Source organism: Gallus gallus, chromosome 12 (genome assembly GCF_016699485.2).
Source record: "Gallus gallus isolate bGalGal1 chromosome 12, bGalGal1.mat.broiler.GRCg7b, whole genome shotgun sequence".
Taxonomy (NCBI): Eukaryota; Metazoa; Chordata; class Aves; order Galliformes; family Phasianidae; genus Gallus; species Gallus gallus.
This window is the reverse complement of record NC_052543.1, coordinates 20074778-20095292: the sequence shown is the minus strand read 5'-3', so window position 1 is coordinate 20095292 and position 20515 is coordinate 20074778. Positions and strand designations below refer to the sequence as shown.

The 20515-nt window shown below is 46.7% G+C and overlaps 2 long non-coding RNA genes across 2 annotated transcripts; both read right to left on the bottom strand.

Moving 5' to 3' along the window:
* Nucleotides 1–9370: 9370 nt before the first annotated feature.
* Nucleotides 9371–12956, bottom strand: LOC107053907. Its single transcript, XR_005839411.2, has 3 exons — nt 11749–12956; nt 10730–11647; nt 9371–10606 (listed from the first exon to the last, which is right to left on the bottom strand). It is a non-coding gene; the product is annotated as an uncharacterized LOC107053907 (long non-coding RNA).
* A 3373-nt stretch (nt 12957–16329) lies between these two features.
* LOC124417172 lies at nt 16330–19807 on the bottom strand. The gene is made up of 3 exons (XR_006931363.1): nt 17552–19807; nt 16904–17009; nt 16330–16801 (listed from the first exon to the last, which is right to left on the bottom strand). It is a non-coding gene; the product is annotated as an uncharacterized LOC124417172 (long non-coding RNA).
* Between the last annotated feature and the right edge of the window lie 708 nt (nt 19808–20515).

Here is a 20515-nt window from a genome sequence, read left to right as displayed (position 1 = left end):
AACACAGCTTATATACATTTTACCTACAAAACCGTGCTGTCATGTCCCACTCTGATTGGTTCACACCAGATAACATTGAGCCTTATTTGGCCATTTCCACATTCTTTTCTCATCCTTCTTCTTCTCCTGTTTTCTCTGCATCAAGCTCAGCACGATAGCACTGTCTCTCTATGCTTGGGGAGAGGCCTGTCCCGTACATCCCGTATCCCCGCAAGACGCCTACTACAACATGGTACACATACTCATTCACAGCCCAAAACGCTAATTGAAGGTGGGGCCAACACAAAGCAGCTCATGTGCAATCAATCTGACTCAATGACAGGAAGGGACGGAGCCAAGACCCACCCCCTCCCAAACCACATTTAAGGGTCAGACGTGCAGAGGAGCGCATCTTCATGCCTACGACCTTCCGAAGCTAAACATATTCTCTTTTGTTTCTATAGCCACAGATCCTGGGCTTGGCCTTGTTCTTGTTTGATGCAAATTGTTACTATGCTGTCCGTCTGTCATTACTATGATTTTCATCATCTTAGACCATTGCACTTTTTCTTCAGCACCAGACATGCCTTTGTTCACATGTCTTGTGAACCAAAATATGTTTTCTTTTATTCACGCTACAGCAGACATAACACCCTCTGCCAACAGACACTCTAAAATTTGATCGCACAACATTTTACCCAGGGCAAAGAATGGTAAACCAAAAATTTGGATAACAAAGCAAACTCTTACAGGCTGCTGAATGGAAATGGAGGCAAGAAAACAAAACAAACAAACAAACAAAAAGAAGCAACATGACAGTATCAAAGGAGAGCAGAAAGGAATTGAGATAAAGAAAAACTTGACATGCAGAAGAAAATAAATGCATACATATTAAAAAAAAAAAAAACAACACATGAGCACTGCACAGAGATTAAAAAAGAAGAGATGAACACTTCCAGTATGTACCGCTGAGAAGTCAAACTCCATCACGAACTCAAACACTCTCTCACAGCCTCTGCAGAAATACTGAAGAAGGACATTAAACAGATTGGAGTAAGTCAACAAGATGTTTTCCATCCGTATGGTAACTCCAGAATCACTGCCCAAACCCTGAGAAAAAAACAACAGATACACCCTGGCAATGCACATGCATGCAAGCCACATGTGTGATAGGAAGCCTAACTCAGGTCCTCTTACTCCTCATCTAACATCTGACTGCTACTAATGACAGAACTCTTGCTGGACATACTTCATTTGTACATTTTTTTCTGCAACACAACATCTTCAGACAGCCAGCATGGCTTTACCAAGAACAGATCTTGCCTGACTAATCTCATGGCTTCATATTTTGTAGTCATGGCAAGGCTGGATACAGGAACAACAGTGCGTGCCATATAACTGCACTTCTGCAAAACCTATGACTTGGTCAGGCACCACATCCTGCTCTCTAAATTGCAGAGGTGTAGATTTGAAGGATGAACTGGTCGATGAATGAGAAACAGGTTGGCTGAATGCAGCCAAAGGGCAATGATTAATGGTTCTGCATCAGGGTGGAGGCTGGTCACCAGTGGTGTGCCAGTTAGGGGTTGGTCTCATGACCGGTGCTCTTCAACATCATCATCAGTGACGCAGATGATGGCATCGAGTGCACCCTGAGCAACTTTGCAGATAACCCCAACCTGACTGGCGAAATCAATACATTGGAAAAATTTAGAAAAAGGAGAAGAAGGAAAAGGAAAAAGTCTAGAAAAAAGGAATTAGAAAAGGAATTAGACAAAGAAATTGGAATGGAAGAATTAGAAAATAATTACAAAAAAAATAGAAAGAAAAAAGAAAAGAAATAGAAAAAGGGCAAGGAAAAAGAGCGAGGAAAAAGATAAGATATGGAAAGAGGTTAGAACTAGAAAAAATATAAAATCAGAAAAATGAGAAATAGAAAGTAAAAAAAAAAAGAAGCAGAAGCAGAAATAGAAGGGGAAAAGGGAAAAGGGAAAACAGAATTAGAAAAAAAAGGAAAAAGAAATAGAGAATGAAACAGAACTTGAATTAGAAGAAGTAAAAGAATTAGAATGAGAGAATAAGAAACACATTTAGAAAATCGATTAGAAAAAGGAAAGGAAAAAGAGTGGGAAAAGGAAAAACAACTGAAAAAGGAAAAAGAAAAACATTAGAAAAAGAACTGAAAAAGAAAAAAAAGGGAAAAAGAAAAATAAAAATGAATTAAATAAGAAAAAGAATTAGAAAAATGAAAAGCGTCAGAATTTGAAAATTAACTACAAAAAATCACAGAAAGAATTAGAAAATTAATTACAATAAGAAAAAGAATTTGAACTGGAAAGAGAACTGAAAATAGATTTAGAAAAAGAAAAACTATTACAAAAACAATGAGAGAAAGAAAAAGAATTAGAAAATTAAGAACTAGAGATGGGACCTGAAGAATGGGATGTGGAGAAGCGGGCCCACGTGAACCTAATGAGGTTCCATAAGGCCAAATGCAGGGCACCGCACGTGTGTCAGGGCAATCCCAGATATTTAGACAAACAGGACAAAATCTCCTTGACAGCAGCCCTGCAGAGAAGGACTAGCGAGGCTGGTGAATGACAATCTGGACGAAAGCAGCAATACATGCTCGTAGCCTAAAAGACTGACTGCATTTGAGACTGCATTAAAAAACAGCTGGCCAGCAGACAGCAAGAGGTGATTGTCCCCTTCTACTCAGCTCTTGCAAGGTCCCATCTGAAATACGGCGTCCGGTCCTGCAGCCCCCACTACAGGAAGGACTAGGACTTCTTGAAGTGCGTAGAGAGGAGAATGACTAAGATGATCAGAACTCTGACCACCTCTCCTATAAGGAAAGGCTGACAGAATGGGCCTTGAATAGCTTGCAAACAAGAAAGCTCTGATGAGACCTCACTGTGGCCTTCTGGTACTTGAAGGGAGCATATAAACAGGAGGGGGGAACGGCTGTTTTCAAGGGTAGATATCGATAGAACAAGTGAGAATGCTTTTAAACTGAGACAGGGGAGGTTTAGGTTAGATATTACGAGGAAATTTTGCACACGGAAGGCGGTGAAGCACTGGAACAGGTTGCCCAAGGAGGTTTTGGACGCCCCATCCCTGGAGGCATTCAAGGCCAGGCTGGATGTGGCTCTGGGCGGCCCGTTCTAGTGACTGACGATCCTGCAGGTAGCGCAGCCATTGAAACTAGATGATCGTTGTGCTTCTTTTCAACCCAGGCCGTTCCATGATTCCGTGACTCTACGATTCACACACGTACAACCAGCCTTATTTTTCTAACATTTCCTCACAGCACTGGCACCACTGCTGTTACACTAGCAGGAGAGGATCTCCAGATAAGGAATAAGAAACATCATCAAGGAACAGAGTAGAGAAGAAAAAAAGTGAAAATATCCCATTACAGGAGCAGCTGTGTTGTCCAGAAATCAAACTATAGCCACAGAGTACTGATAAAGCACAAATGTTTATTCAGGACTGTCCACACAACAGATGCAAAGGGAATATTCCCACCCAGCCCATGTACAAGAAAGGCACAAACATAATAAACAAGCTGCTCACGTCAGTATTACGTGGCCAAGAAAATGTTGCGTTATTACAGTGAGTCCCCCAAAGGATTGTCTTTTTATTCCCCCCCCCCCCCCCCCCCCCCCCCGCCCCAATGCTCAGCTCTTTTGCACATCTCTCGGTGATCTATAGTGGTCTTGTAAAGAACATCGTACGTCTCTCTCACTGTGTACTCCTTGAGCTCGGTCAAGATGGAAGACACTTGAGTCGGCCTAGCCAGTCATCGGCTACAACTCCATCAACCAATCCGCTGCTTGTTAGATCATGTGTGGTTTTACTGTCTGACCTGGCATTCCAGAGATAGGACAGCTAACAATATTATTTGCAGAAACAGGAAGCCCGGTGTCGGTACAAACTATCTGAGTCTGCAGAAAAACATCTGTTATTGCCAGCCAAAACCTGGCTTAGCGAGGTCAGACCCGTAGCTGCCAATTCAGCACTGGATGAAAGCACGTAACTTACAATCTAAGTTATTTCCCTTAATTCACCAGTAAAGAGGAAGGCTGCACGGACAAGGAGGTACTCAAACGCTTCTATTGTCCAGGAGAACAATAAAAAAGGAACAGACCCTAATAAACTGCTTACAATAAGATTGCGAGACTAGGTAAAGAACAACCAAAATGTCATACTTTTATGATTTCTGCTTATCGCTATTCCATAACATAACATCATAAAATGCACTGTGAGTTAAACACTTAATGTTCCACTTCCATGGACTGTAGATAGCTCTACATACATGGTTCTCAGAACACAAGAAGAACTACACGCTTCATACCGCGGAAGACCGAGTGTTATATTGCTTTCCATTTTCCATTCAGGGTTAAACATAAAACTGCTAGCATATCACAAGACATCCTCTTTTCCCTGCTGCTCAGCTCACTTGCACGGCTCGCCTCAGTGTTACAGTAACACCTTTGGTTTTTCACAAATGCTCTTATTTCTTATGATGATAAGCTTCTATTCTAATTGGATAGCATTGTATTGTAACATGCTCAGTAACCTTGCATTGCAATACAGTATTCAGTAATTGACCTTCCAGCTACTCATGCTTCTGAACACTCGCTCAGTCCTCGTATCGTCACTGTAGCCAACCTGGTACAGAAATACTGATTGCAACCAAAAATGATCTACCTACACGATAAATCCAGCACTGAAGCCTACAATTAGCAACTCCGATATCTCACAACCTTTGCAAAAAACAGGCACCTTTTCTGGCCCTGGGATACCTCACAAGGAAGAAGAATACCCTAAAAAACAAGCATTCGCCCATCCTGCTTCTGTGGCCCAGCAGACTGCATGGGCCCTTGCTGCGAGGACCAGCTGATTCGCTGTAAGGCGTACTACCTTGGCCTGCTGGAAAACAAACGACTCCGGCACTGCTGCAGATTGTTTCACTGACTGCCACATGCCTTTGGCAATCTGGCTTCCAAAGATGACTTCTACATGAGAGAACAATCACACTGTCCCTGACAGTCAAGACAACTGAAGCAATAAACTTCTAAAGCAATAGGTACAAAAAGTGCTAAGGGAAAAACTGCCCTGCCGTGGTCTAGGAAACAAGAATGCTGCTGCTCAATGCATTGCCATGTAAACAACTCTGTGGAATTGGACTTGTCCCAGTTTTAACCTAAGCAGCCGTTTCCCTGACAAGGCCATGGGGGCCAGCAGCAAATGGCTCGCAATATCCGTCCTGATGACCATCTTTCTCCTAAACGCATGCAGGCAGAAATGACCGCAGATGCCAGAAGCTAATAAAAACCTCTTTGACATTCTACAACAGCTGGACATCTGTAACACAACCAAAAGAAAATAAACGTAATACTACATGTGAGTACTCACAAACATCCACCCGCCTGTCACCAAATTTCGGTTCCGGGGCACTAAGATGAATCAAAAAACAGTTGGATAGAAACCGAACAGCACACTTCTGTTAGCATTAAGGCAGGAAGTCTTTATTAGCAATTCCAGAAAGCACAGGGGATATTTCCAGCGTAACAGCTTCAAAGATGACACAATTCAGACTCCACGCTAGTTCCACAGATACTGCACGCTCAGCAGTAACACACAAGATGATAAACACAGACAGACCCCCGTGTCCCTCCAGGTCCCTATGCTCTCCGAGATGGATACTGAAGATTTCCAGGCTTCTATTCCAGGTTCGCTTCTAGTCCATACGATTCTTTGAGCATTGTGACGGTCAATCCAGCAACCTTCAACTTCATCCAGGTGTCTTCCTAAGTCACCCTCTATAAAAGCTTTCTTCATTCACAAATGCTCAATAGCAGAATGCCAAGTATAAGCCCTGCATTCATACCAAAATCGTAACGTAGACACATTCACTCAACAGGCATTTTTATTACAATGTAAGATGCAATGAGAAATCTCCTAACTCGCACAGCCAGGATAACAATGGTTACATATTTTAAAACATAACATACAAACATTAATTACATTGCAAGAAAGATGGGTGGAATTCCAAGACATTATTAACACATTGCCCCACCCTACTGTCATGGTCCTAAAGAAGCAGCGCGGTTCTCTGGTCAGTGTTGGATGAAGGTGATCAGCATACCTCTCTGAGAGCTTCCAACTTCAGAAGGTCAGGCTTGCATTGTGTCGCAACGGCAACTTTGCTTCCTTATGCTCAGCAATGGCAGCTCTGCCTCCTTATGTTCATGGGACTGCATATTCAATTACACAGAGCAACTCTGCTGACCTTCAATGAACCTTCCATTGTGTCGTCAGCTCTGTGTCCTTATCTTCCTTGTACTCACGGACCTCACATTCCACTACTTTCTGTGTTCCTTCCCAACTTGGCACATACTATGAGGTCCAGATTTATACTTTCCTTGATACAATCCACCCTTTTCTATATGTTATGCAAAGGCTTTTGCTTTCGGTGCCCAACTGTCAAGTAATGTGTTCCAGAACTATTTCCCCATTTCTACCTGACATTTCACACAGTACCTCTTCTAGGTGGAGCGCTCATCTAGCATTTTTCAATAGCACCAGAAAGAACACCTCGCACCTATGCAGGTTATCACAATGAGGATCATCATTACAACTACAACTGGTCACTTTAGCCACACAAAGTTAGGCAGCCAGTTACAAAGCTTATTCCACATATCCATGATTCCAGCAGAAGGGTCATGTAAGGAGACTTGGTGTAGCTCTTAAACGCCTCTCCAAATCGCCTATAAATCACTCTCTACGTGTACATTTCGGTCCATGTAAGCGCAGTGACTTTGGTTAATAATCATACAGACCCCTCATGCCTTTGCGGTAAGAATGTCGAGGGCCATTCTATTCTGCAAGACTGATTTACTACAGCGTGAGATCTCTGTCTGAAGACCCTGGATGGCTTCTAAACTTAGGTTCTCAGTTCTTTCCATAGTGACTGATACATTCACAACTGCTTGTTCCAGTTCAGTGACTCCGACAGCTGAAAGTACCCATCAAACAAAACTATGGAATCCCATAGTCCTTTCAACTAGTGGAGTATTCCCTCTCTTAGTGTATAGCTGCATAGCTCTTAAAAATCCTCATGGTGACTCGATGCGAGTGTAGATACTTGTGTGAGGCATCAGATAACCTGCTGTGCATGTCCCAGTCCAATTCAATGGGAGAATTTCACGTGCATATCTATTTCCACACATCCACCAATACCCAAAGGGGAGCTGACAGCGTTTTTGCCTATGCTTCATTGATGCAGTCCCCATGCCCACTACAGCTAATATATCTTTATCTCCAGACCGCAGTGTATTGTTAGTGGCCCTAGGATCACGGTACCTGCCTTGCTGCCATCAAGCGGTCTCATTATATCTTGTAAGCATCCCTAAATTGCCATATTCCCAACAACACCCTACACCTGACAGGTTCCTGCACCCAAAGTTTATATGGTTTGCATTGTTGTCATTCCTGTCTATAAAAATGGTTCAGGTATTAGTAATAATGACAAAAACCAACTCAACGACCTTACTCTGATTTTCATCCACGCATTTACAATTTCCACCGTTTTCCATCTGATTTGTTACATAATTCAGTATTGTCCAATTTAGTGCAACTGCTGCACTTCTTGGGAGAGTCATACAAACCCAACAGTCTGAAACACTAATACCTTCCTTCAGCAAGATTTTCAATTAGTTTTACATACCCATTTTCCAGCCAAGCTAAAGCAATAGTTAAAACTATAGAAGACAGAAAAATATTAAGACATTTATTTTCTTAACATAAGTTTCAGAGCTCTCTTGGGGGTACAGGTCTGCTGAAGTTTTGAGGCCTTCTTTGCCCTGCAGCGACGCATCTGTGAAAGCGGCTCCTAAATTCAGATTGCCATGTGGGCTTGACAAATAGTCAAAATGGTCCTTCCCACTTCGACTAGGACAGTGGATCTGAAAGAAATGTAATATACACATAACAGCCTGGAAAAATATCATGTAACAATCCATCAAGGCCTCAGACACTACTCCCCAAAACCACTACTTCTATTCCCCAGATCTGCCTCTGCAGGCTTATCAAACATTCACTTAGTATTGAATGTGTGAAATTCACAAAAACAAAAAAGAAAAACTCTGCATGATGGCAAGAAATGCTGTTCAGCAACGAAGGAAAAACCAATCCAAAGTTTGATGTCATCAAACCAAGGCACTGACATCCCATCACTACTTCAGAGCCCTAACCAATTTAGTGTGAGGACAAACGTGATGAGCGTGGGAAAAGCTGGACTTGGACTACTGTTGCCTTCTGCAACTGCAATGTTAACCTCCTGCGTTAGCCCTAGTGAGCACTGACCAATTACCTGATCAGGGCCAAATGACTGCAGACGTACACCAATATGATGAGCAGTAAAATGGCGTCTATTCACTACTAAGCACAGCTTATATACCTTTACTTAAGCTATCGTGCCCTGTCCTGATTCGTCCGTACTGGATCTAACCCCTTACCACAATTCCTTATTTGGCTCCTATTGTCTCCTCATTCCTTTGCCTTCTTATCTTGTTTACTTTGTTAGCAAGGACAGTCTGTCTGAGCACAACAGCACCCTTTCACTATGCTTAGGGAGAGGCCTATCCCCTACAGCAAGTATCCCCACAAAGCACCTACTACAACAGACTACATTGGGGAATATTTGGAATTTGGGCCAAAGGGCACACAGAGTAATCACTTATTCCTTTCCAAGCATCAGTGCACAACCAATGCACAGGAAGACGCATAAGCCCCATTGAATCTGGTAGTGGAGTCTCCAGTCCAACAAGAAAAGAAGAAACATTGGCATGTGGTACTGAACAACATGGGTTAGGATGAAATAAATGTAATTCCAGACACCCCAAAGTCATACAGGACACTCACACAATAGCTGTAGTGGAGCCTACATCTTCATTTTCCATCACACTTGGTCAAAGAACATCAGTTTACATTTCACTCAGTGTATCTCCAAAGAGGCATTGACAGGCAACATGAAACACAAGAAAACAGAGAAGAGTAACACTGCATAACAAGAAGACACGTTACTGAGCCTAAAAAGAACGAACACCACCATGTTGACAGGGAGCAACAGAAGGCAGTGACATCCAGCAGTACTGGAGAGCCCTAAGCCAGCTGGCGCGGGGACAGACTGGGTGAGTGATGGTCAAGCTGGAGTTGGACTCCATCAGGGAACATTTGGACTTAGTGAACCCTGGGAGACGGCAAAGCACCAGGAGGCAAGGAGAGAGAAGGAACGTGCTGCAGATGGATGCGAGAGGCAGTGCCAGCGGGGCGTCCCCCGCTTCAAGGGGCACTTCTCCTGTCTCACCCACAGCAGCCTCTCTCCTCATTTCTTTTGGTTGGATTCTGAAGGCTTTGATCCGTTGGCACACCACATCTGCCTGGCCAGAGCGAGACATGGAGGCCAAAGGGAGCTCCTGCTTGGAAATAGAGGATGGGAAAGGTGTTGTCAAGCAAGAGGAACACCCTTGGAAAGCCCAGTGAGCACAAGCAACAACCAACAAGTCCATAGGACCTCTGCAAGCATGGGAACGACCTCAGGGGACACCAGAGCTTGCCAGACAGGGGAAGGAATAGATATTGGCATCCACCTATGGGTGTGGATTCCTGCTGAGTCCACCAAGAGCCTCAGTAGAGTCCTTGCACTGCTCAGCAGGGTCACAACTCTCCAGTGCCACCTGCTGGACACAAGAATAAGTAAGTAGAAATTACCTTCTAGTGAGGATGAAGGAATCACTCACCCCTTTCCAAGGATCAGGGCACATCCCACACTGCAATCAAGGAGGTCAGGGAAGGCATCACCACGTGGTGGATTAGTCTCCAATACTAGAAGGAAAGAAACTTTCCTATCAGGCACTGAACCAAATGGCTTACAAAAAAACAGAGATCAAGCTAGAAACCCCAAGTCATACGACATACTCACTGCAAGCCTGTTTTGGAGACTGCCTCTTCATTTTCCATCTCACTTGGTCAAACCTTACCAGAAATCATTTGGTTTATTCCAGACCCAAGGTGGATCAATAAGCAGCCTGGAAATAAAATAAAAATAAAAAAAAAACTAAGGCAAACATCACATAACAGCAGGAAAACATACTGAATCTGAAGATAAGGGAACAAACCCATATTCTCTGCGATCAGCAGAGGGTACTGAGATCCCACCAGAACTGGGGAGCCCTAAGATGGGTAAAGGAAGAACACCCGGTGACAGCAAGGTGAGCACAAGCAACAACCAACACCAAGCCCGTAGGACCTCTGCAAGCGTGGGAATGACCTCAGGGGTGAGCAGAGCTTGCCAGACAGAAGGAGTGCATCTTGGCGTCCATCTCTGGCTGTGGGTTCCTGCTGCGTCCACCAAATGCCTCCATAGAGTCCTTGCAGCGCCCCGGACAACTGCACTTCTCCACTGCAACCTGCTCCACACAGCACAAGACAAGTAGAGATTACCTTCTGGTCAGGATGGAGGAATCACTTACCCCTTATCCATGCTGAGGTCACATCCAACTCTGCAAACTGGGGAGAGAAGAACAGGCAACGCCATCTGATGGCAGAGTCTCCTATCCTAGAATCAAAGTTAAAACCCTCAATAGTAGTACTGAAAAACACGGGTTAGGGAGGAACGCAAGTCATTCTAAGAACCCCAAGTCATGCACAGCACTCACCAGCAGCCTGTTTTGAAGCCTACCTCTTCTCTTGGCATCACGCTTGGTCAACGCAGAGGAGTCTGCGTTTGGGTCACTGAAAGTCCACTGAGGTGCCAACGGGCAACATGGAAGACAAGGAGAGAGAGAAGAGAAACACTCCGTAACCTGTAGCAAATGCTCTGGAACCCAAAGACAAAGAACAGAGCCATGCTGACTGGGAGCAACAGAAGGCACCGACAGCCAGCAATGTTGGGGAGCCCTAAGCCAGCTGGTGCAGGGACAAGATGGGGTGAGTGTTGGTCAAGCTGGAGTTGGACTCCATCAGGGAACATTTGGACTTAGTGAGCCCTGGGGGACGGCAAAGCGCCGGACACCAAGGAGAGAGAAGGAACATGCTGCCGGTGGATGCGAGAGGCAGCGCCAGCGGGGCGTCCCCCACTCCAAGGGGCACTTCTGTCTCACCCAGGGCAGCTTCTCTCAGTTGTTCTGCTCAGGATCTGCACTCTGTGTACCGTTGGCGCACTACATCTGCCTGGCCAGAGCAAGACACAGAGGCCAAGGGGAGCTCCTGCTTGGAAACAGGGTGGGAAAAATATTATAAGGCAACAACACCTGGTGAAAGCCAAGTGAACACAAGGCACAACCGACACCAAGCAGATAGGACCTCTGCAAGCATGGAAACGACCTCAGGGGTCAGCAGAGCTTGCCAGACAGAGGAAGGAGTGCATCTTGGCATCCAGCTGTGGCTCTGTGTTCTTGTTTTATCCACCTAGATCCTCAGTAGACTTTTTGCGCTGAACAGAAGGCCACTGTTCTCCACCGTCACCTGTTGAACACAAACTACATTCTGGTAATGATGAAGGAATCACTTAGCCCTTTCCAAGGGTCCAGGCACTTCCAACGCTGCCACCCAGGGAGGTCAGGAAGTGCAAGAGCATCTGGTGCTGGTGTCCCCAATCCTAGAAGGAAAAAAGTATCCTTCACACACGGTAATGAACAAAATGGGGAAGGGAGGAGTAGTGAGCATCCCAGAAAAACCCAAATGAAACAGAGCCCTCACCAGAAGTCTGCTTAGGAGCCAACCGCTTCCTTTCCCACCACACTCGGCCAAACCTTACTAGATTGCATTTGGGTCATCGTAGATCCAACCAGGTGTACATTTCCATCCTGTAAAACAAAAGGAAGAAAAACATAACACAAAAGCATGAAATGGTACAGAACCTGAAATAAAAGAACATATTGAAGTACTCTGGGATCAACAGAAGGCATGGAGATCCCACCAGAACTGAGGAGCCCTGAGATGGGTAAAGGAAGAACACCCAGCGACAGCAAGGTGAGCACAAGCAACAACCAACACCAAGCCCGTAGGACCTCTGCAAGCATGGGAACGACCTCGGGGTCAGCAGAGCTTGCCAGACAGAGGAAGGAGTGCATCTTGGCATCCATCTCTGGCTGTGGGTTCCTGCAAAGTCCACCAAATGCCTCCATAGAGTCCTTGCAGCGCCCCGGACAACTGCACTTCTCCACTGCAACCTGCTCCACACAGCACAAGACAAGTAGAGATTACCTTCTGGTCAGGATGGAGGAATCACTTACCCCTTATCCATGCTGAGGTCACATCCAACTCTGCAAACTGGGGAGAGAAGAACAGGCAACGCCATCTGATGGCAGAGTCTCCCATCCTAGAATCAAAGTTAAAACCCTCAATAGTAGTACTGAAAAACACGGGTTAGGGAGGAACGCAAGTCATTCTAAGAACCCCAAGTCATGCACAGCACTCACCAGCAGCCTGTTCTGGTGCCTACCTCTTCTCTTGGCATCACACTTGGTCAACTCAGAGGAATCTGCGTTTGGGTCACTGAAAGTCCACTGAGGTGCCGACAGGCAACATGGAAGACAAGGAGAGAGAGAAGAGAAACACTCCGTAACCTGTAGCAAATGTTCTGGAACCCAAAAAGCAAAGAACAGAGCCAAGCTTTGTGGGATCAGAAGGCGGCACTGAGATCCCATCAGAACTGGGGAGCCCTAAAGATGGGTAAAGGAAGAGGACCTGGTGACAGCAAGGTGAGAGTAAGGGACAACCGACACCAAGCCCATTTCAATTTTATGGAAAAATACAAGTTGTCCTAGAAACACCAAGTCATAGAAAACACTCACCGCAAGCTTGTTTTGTAGCCTACCTCTTCGTTTTCCATCTCACTTGAGCAGACCTTACTAGACTACATTCGGGTTACTGCAGACACGAGAGGGATCAGTTGGCAGCCTGGGGAAAAAAAAAAAAGAAAAAAAGGAAGGAAGAGAAATATTGCATAACATGAAAAAATGATACTGAACCTGGATATAAGAGAACAAACCCATGTTCTCTGGGATCAGCAGAAGGCATGGAGATCCCATCAGAACGGGGGACCCCTATGATGGGCAAAGGAAGAACACCCGGTGACAGCAAGGTGAGTACAAGCGACAACCAACACCAAGCCCATTGAACCTCTGCAAGCATGGGAATGACCTCAGGGGTCAGCAGAGCTTGCCAGACAGAGGAAGGAGCAGATCTTGGCATCCATGTGTGCGTGCGGGTAACTGCTGCGTCCACCAAGAGCCTCAGTAGAGCCTTTGCTGCACTCAGGAGGGTCACAGCTCTCCACTGCCTCCTGATGGACACAAGACAAGGTAAGTAGAGATCACTTTCTGATAATGAAATACAGCTCTCTTACCCCTTTCCAAGGATCAGGGCACATCCAATGCCGCAACGCGGGGAGGTCAGGAATGACAATGGCACCTGGTGGTAGAGTCTCCAGTCCTGGAAGGAAAGAAGAAACCTTCACATCTGGTGCTGAACAAAACGGGTTAGTTAGAAAAAGTGGGCATTCTAGGAACCCCAAGTCATGCACAGCACTCACCAGCAGCCTGTTTTGAAGCCTACCTCTTCTCTTGGCATCACACTTGGTCAATGCAGAGCCATCTGCGTTTGGGTCATTGAAACTCTACCGAGGCACCAATAGGCAACATGGAAGACAAGAAGAGAGAGAAGAGAAATACTCCGTAACCTGTAGCAAATGCTCTGGAACCCAAAAGACAAAGAACAGAGCCATGCTGATTGGGAGCGACAGAAGGCACCGACAGCCAGCAGTGCTGGAGAGCCCTAAGCCAGCTGGTGCGGGGACAGACCGAGTGAGTGTTAGTCAAGCTGGAGTTGGACTCCATCAGGGAACATTTGGACTTGGTGAGCCCTGGGAGACGGCAAAGCGCCGGGTGCCAAGGAGAGAGAAGGAACGTGCTGCCGGTGGATGCGAGAGGCAGCGCCAGCGGGGCGTCCCCCACTCCAAGGGGCACTTCTCCTGTCTCACCCAGGGCGGCCTCTCTCCTCAGTTGTTCTTCTGCTCAGGGACTGCACTCTGTGTACCGTTGGCACACCACATCTGCCTGGCCAGAGCGAGACACGGAGGCCAAGGGGAGCTCCTGCTTGGAAATGGAGAGTGGGAAAGGTGGTGTCAAGTAAGAGGAACACCCTTGGAAAGCCCAGGGAGCACGAGTAGAAACTGACACCAATTCCATCGAATGGCCAGAAGAGCAAAAACGCTCTCTGCGAGCAATAGACCTTGCCCGACAAGATCAAGTGTTGATGTTGGTGTTCAGCCTTGGCTGTGGCTTCCTGCTGTGTCCGCCAAGGCCCTCAGTGGAGTCCTCACACCGCTTGAAAGGAGTCCTGGTGTCCAGAACCTTCTGCTCAACACTGAACCAAAAACAAACAGATCAGCATCAAGCTAAGAAAGAACAACAACAACAACTCAGCCCTTCCCAAGCCTCAGCACTCACCCAGCCAAACAGCCAGAGCAACCTCCAGGCACAGACCCTTCCCCTTCAGCTGCCAGCCTTCAAATGAGCTCAGGGTGGGCTCTGGCTCCTCCCTATCCCAGCCCACAGGGGAATTGCTTCCACCTGTGCTCCCTGGGCTGTTCACACCCCCACCAGGTGCTCCGTCACTGCCTCAGGCTCACACCTGAGGGTTTAGAATCAGAAACATGAACAGAATTAGAAACAGAAAGTGTATTGGAAAAAGAATTCAAACTGGAAAAAAATAGGTAATGAACTATGAAGTGCAGAAGAAATAGAACTAGTTAAAGAATTGGCAAAAGAATTGGAAAAGTATTTAGAAGAAGAAAGAGACAAAGAAAAAATACGAAAAAGAAATAGAAAACAGACAAGTAAAAGAGAAAGAAATAAAAAAGGGGTTGGGAAAAGGAGAAAAATTTAAAAACTAGAAAATAATAGGAAACAGAATGGAAGTCAGAAAAGAAAAGGGGAAAAAATGAAAAAAGAAAAAGAATGAGAAAAAACAGAAATAGAAAATAATATTAAGGAAAGGAAAAAAAAAATCAGAAAATAAGAAGTTAAAATTATTCATAAGCCACACAGAAATTGGGGAGTGAGGGGGCGAGGCTTCCCCGGGGAGGAGGGCAAGGCCAATATGCTTTAATTTTGCTATCATTAAATTTGCTGGGCAGTTACATTTTGGTATGTGAATATATAAAACAAACAAACAAACACACATACACATCACAAAAGCATGAAATGGTACAGAACCTGAAAATAAAAGAACAAATTGAAGTACTCTGGGATCAACAGAAGGCACGGAGATCCCACCAGAACTGGGGAGCCCTAAGATGGGTAAAGGAAGAACACCCGGTGACAGCAAGGTGAGCACAAGCAACAACCAACACCAAGCCCGTAGGACCTCTGCAAGCGTGGGAACGACCTCGGGGTCAGCAGAGCTTGCCAGACAGAGGAAGGAGTGCATCTTGGCGTCCATCTCTGGCTGTGGGTTCCTGCAATGTCCACCAAATGCCTCCATAGAGTCCTTGCAGCGCCCCGGACAACTGCACTTCTCCACTGCAACCTGCTCCACACAGCACAAGACAAGTAGAGATTACCTTCTGGTCAGGATGGAGGAATCACTTACCCCTTATCCATGCTGAGGTCACATCCAACTCTGCAAACTGGGGAGAGAAGAACAGGCAACGCCATCTGATGGCAGAGTCTCCTATCCTAGAATCAAAGTTAAAACCCTCAATAGTAGTACTGAAAAACACGGGTTAGGGAGGAACGCAAGTCATTCTAAGAACCCCAAGTCATGCACAGCACTCACCAGCAGCCTGTTTTGAAGCCTAGCTCTTCTCTTGGCATCACACTTGGTCAACGCAGAGGAGTCTGTGTTTGGGTCACTGAAACTCTACCGAGGCACCAATAGGCAACATGGAAGACAAGAAGAGAGAGAAGAGAAACACTCCATAACCTGTAGCAAATGTTCTGGAACCCAAAAGGCAAAGAACAGAGCCATGCTGACTGGGAGCGACAGAAGGCACTGAGATCCCATCAGAACTGGGGAGCCCTAAGCCAGCTGGTGCAGGGACAAGATGGGGTGAGTGTTGGTCAAGCTGGAGTTGGACTCCATCAGGGAACATTTGGACTTAGTGAGCCCTGGGGGACGGCAAAGTGCCGGACACCAAGGAGAGAGAAGGAACGTGCTGCCGGTGGATGTGAGAGGCAGCGCCAGCGGGGCGTCCCCCGCTTCAAGGGACACTTCTCCTGTCTCACCCAGGGCAGCCTCTCTCCTCATTTCTTTTGGTTGAATTCTGAAGGCTTTGATCCATTGGCACACCACATCTGCCTGGCCAGAGCGAGACACGGAGGCCAAGGGGAGCTCCTGCTTGGAAATGGAGAGTGGGAAAAGTGGTGTCAAGTAAGAGGAACACCCTTGGAAAGCCCAGTGAGCACAAGGGAAAACCAACAAGAAGCCCATAGGACCTCTGCAAGCATGGGAATGACCTCAGGGGACACCAGAGCTTGCCAGACAGAGGAAGGAATAGATATTGGCATCCATCTATGGGTGTGGGTTCTCGCTGTGTCCACCAAGAGCCTCAGTAGAGTCCTTGCACTGCTCAGCAGGGTCACAACTCTCCAGTGCCACCTGCTGGACACAAGAAAAGGTAAGTAGAGATTACCTTCTAGTAAGGATGAAGGAATCACTCACCCCTTTCCAAGGATCAGGGCACATCCCACACTGCAATCAAGGAGGTCAGGGAAGGCATCACCATGTGGTGGATAAGTCTCCAATACTAGAAGGAAAGAAGAAACTTTCATATTAGGTACTGAACCACATGGGTTACACAGAAAAACAGATGACATGCTAGAAACCCCAAGCCATACAAAACACTTACCGCGAGCCTGTTTTGGAGACTGCCTCTTCGTTTTCCATCTCACTTGAGCAAACCTTACTAGACTACATTCGGGTTACTGCAGATACGAGAGGGATCAGTTGGCAGCCTGGGGAAAAAAAAAGAAAAAAAAAAGAAAGGAAGGAAGAGAAATATTGCATAACATGAAAAAAATGATACTGAACCTGGATATAAGAGAACAAACCCATGTTCTCTGGGATCAGCAGAAAGCACAGAGATCCCATCAGAACGGGGGTCCCCTATGATGGGCAAAGGAAGAACACCCGGTGACAGCAAGATGAGCACAAGCGACAACCAACACCAAGCCCATTGAACCTCCGCAAGCATGGGAATGACCTCAGGGGTCAGCAGAGCTTGCCAGACAGAGGAAGGAGCAAATCTTGGCATCCAACTATGGCTCTGCATTCCTGTTCTATCCACCTAGATCCTCAGTAGACTTAGCCCAGATCAGTAGATTGATCCCAGGTCAGAGAAAGGGAGACAACCCCTTCATTTTTCTCAGAGAACAATTGAAGGGCATCATAAGGACAGGCATAGCAGATATAGCTACCCTAAACCAGCATAGAATCCTCTCAGAAAGGCAGAGATCAAAACCCTGCAATAATAATAATAATAATAAAAATCACCTACCTCTTTCCAAGGACCAGGGCTCACCCAGCAATCCACAGGACACAGCCTCCAGAAAGAGACAATGCCTCTGCGGCTACCAGCCCTTAAATGAGATTAGGGAGGGGTGGAGACAGGCTCAGCCCCATCTGGTCCCACAGGTGCATTGCTTCCACCTGTGCTCATAGGGCTACACCCCTCACCAGGTGCTCCATCACTGCTTCAGGCTGTGATCTCAAAGATCCCATAAAGGCATAAAGCCAAAAAAAAAAAAAAAAAAAAAAAAAAGAAAAAAAAAAAGAAAAAAAAAAGTAATTGGGTCTGCCTGTCCAGTAAGGGGAGGTTTATCAATGGACAAGCTATGATGGCCCATGTATTTTGATTCCAGTCTGTCCTCAAAGGCAATTGGTGAAATTTCTAATAGACAGGGTAGCACAGATTTCAATACTGATACAGCAAGATGCTGAGAAGCTGCATGTGCAGCAAAAGAGCTAAGATTCCTGGTGTGATCAGAGCGAGTGCCGTCTGCCAGACTGCCTGGATCAGCTTATGGCTCCCCCGTGAGAAACGTGTCATCTACTCACTTTGCAATTGAAGACCATTGCAAAAATATTGTAGGATTTAGTGTCCTCAGTGGTTGAACCTGACACCTGTCTGTACGGCAGCGTGTAGCCTTTCGGCCCAAACCTCAAAGAAATAGGGAAGCTGCAGGGTGAGTACTTCGTGCAGCCCCTGAGCTCCTCAAATCAGAGATCACTGATGTACTGCAGTACCCCATTTCTGCTGAGGCACGATGTGGGATTTATGAAGACATAGCAGACTTGGAGAACAGGTAAATCATCTCCAGAATGCACTCGCTGTACAGCATGCCCACTGTTGCAGGGGGATGGCATGGGGAAGGAAGTGAGGAAATAAAGGGGAAAGCCTGAAAAAGAAATGGGGAAGGCATGGGGCAAGACATAGGGGAGTGAAGGGGAAAGGACAGAATACCTGAAGAGCAGCCTAAAAAGCAGTAACAAGCTCTGGGAGGACTGTAGAGTTCCAGATTCTGTATTGAGTGTGTATTTGTGTGTGTATATTGTCATTACCTGTATGGGTCAAGGTTGGAGTTGTCGCTTGTGAGCGCCTGCAGTGGAAAATGCTCGAGCAACTGCTGCAGTCTGTGCAGACCTGTAGGATGGGAGAGTGCGTGGTAAGGACAGCCCAGCAGCTCTCAGCTGGATGAACTTCCTCCGTGTGCCCATACTGTGAGCCGTGCCTGGCTGCACTGCTCCAGCCCACAGCCCACTGCCTGCAGCTGCATCTTTGCTTCCTACCATCCTGCCCAGAGCCTCGAGAGTGCTCCCACAGTCCCCTGCCCACCCCCAGAATGCCAGAGAAGACATCTGGCAGCAGGATGGAGGAATCCCAGCACCCTGTTTTACTTCTGCCTGTAGCTCTCTCCTCTTCTGCCACATAGGGCTCCAGCCTGTGAAATGGCAATGATCTGGGGGAAAGGGAGCGCTGGCAGGAGCGACTGCTGCAGCTGACTGGGGAGGGTCTGCATACCCCATGCCCTTGTGGGCTATCTCTCTGGTTGCAGGAGGAAGGGCAGATGAAAAGCTGTAGCTGAGCCTGATGGACCTGCATAACTCTCAGACCATCTTGCCAAAGGCAGCTGTGACACACTGATTCCTTCTATGCAGGTGAATTAATTTTTTCCATCTGTAAACTGAGGTGGAGAACTGCAGTTTTCATTAATCTTTGTGGAAACAATGTAATGGTCCACACAAATCTCAGAACTGCAGCTTTGTGCAGTGTCTGCCTCTTTAGACATGCTAGGGCCTAAAGCTATCCATTTTATGGCATTAAAAAGAATAAAAAGACAGAAATGAAACTTGGAGTTGAAGAAAAGTGCTTGGAAACAAAGACATTAAAGTACAAACAAAACAGAGGCTAAGCGAACATTAATATGGCCCGGTACTTTCTGCCAACATGCTTTAATTTCGTTATCATTAAATTTGCTGGGCAGTTACATTTTGGTATGTGAATATTTGAAACAATGCAACAGATGGTGGCAAAAAGAAAAAAAAATCCCTTTCTCATTTTTACAGATATTCATAAGCACTTAGCACAGCTTTCATGGGCTTGAAGTACTTTCCGTCTGTTTTCTTCGTCTTTGCCCCCCTTCTAACTTCGTATTCTTCCCCTGTCATCGCAAGAGAGAACGGATCGCTAGGGGCTGCGCCGAGGATCCGCGGCAATCTCGTCGGAGTATTTCTTTCCACTGTCTCTGCTACCGCCAGGTGGCCAATTCGCGGAACTACAGCTATATGCGGCGAGAATGCAGTATGCATGCGCGAAACCCTAGACAGCACTACGCATGCACGCACCTCGAGACGGCAGTACGCATGAGCAAGTGTAGAAACGGCAGAACGCATGCGCGAGCCGCGAGACGGCAGTACGCATGCGCGACATTATGGACTGCAGTACGCATGCGCGAGCCGCGAGACGGCAGTACGCATGCGCGACATCGCAGACATCAATACGCATGCGCAAGCTTCGAGACGGTAGTACGCATGCGCGACATTATGGACAGCAGTACGCATGCGCGAGGCGCGAGACAACAATACGCATGCGCGAGCAGCGAGATGGCAGTATGCATGCGCGAGTTTCGAGACGGCAGTACGCATGCGCGAGCCGCTAGACGGCAGTACGCATGCGCGACATTATAGACGGCAGTACGCATGCGCAAAACTGGAGACGGTAGTACGCTTGCGCCACAACAGAGACAGCAGTACGCATGCGCGAGCTTCGAGACGGCAGTACGCATGCGCGACATTATGGACTGCAGTACGCATGCGCGAGCCGCGAGACGGCAGTACGCATGCGCCGCAGTATAGAAAGCTGTACGCGTGCGCGAGTTTCGAGACGGCAGTACCCATGCGCGAGGTTCGACACGGCAATACGCATGCGCGAGCCGGGAGACGGCAGTACGCATGCGCTAAG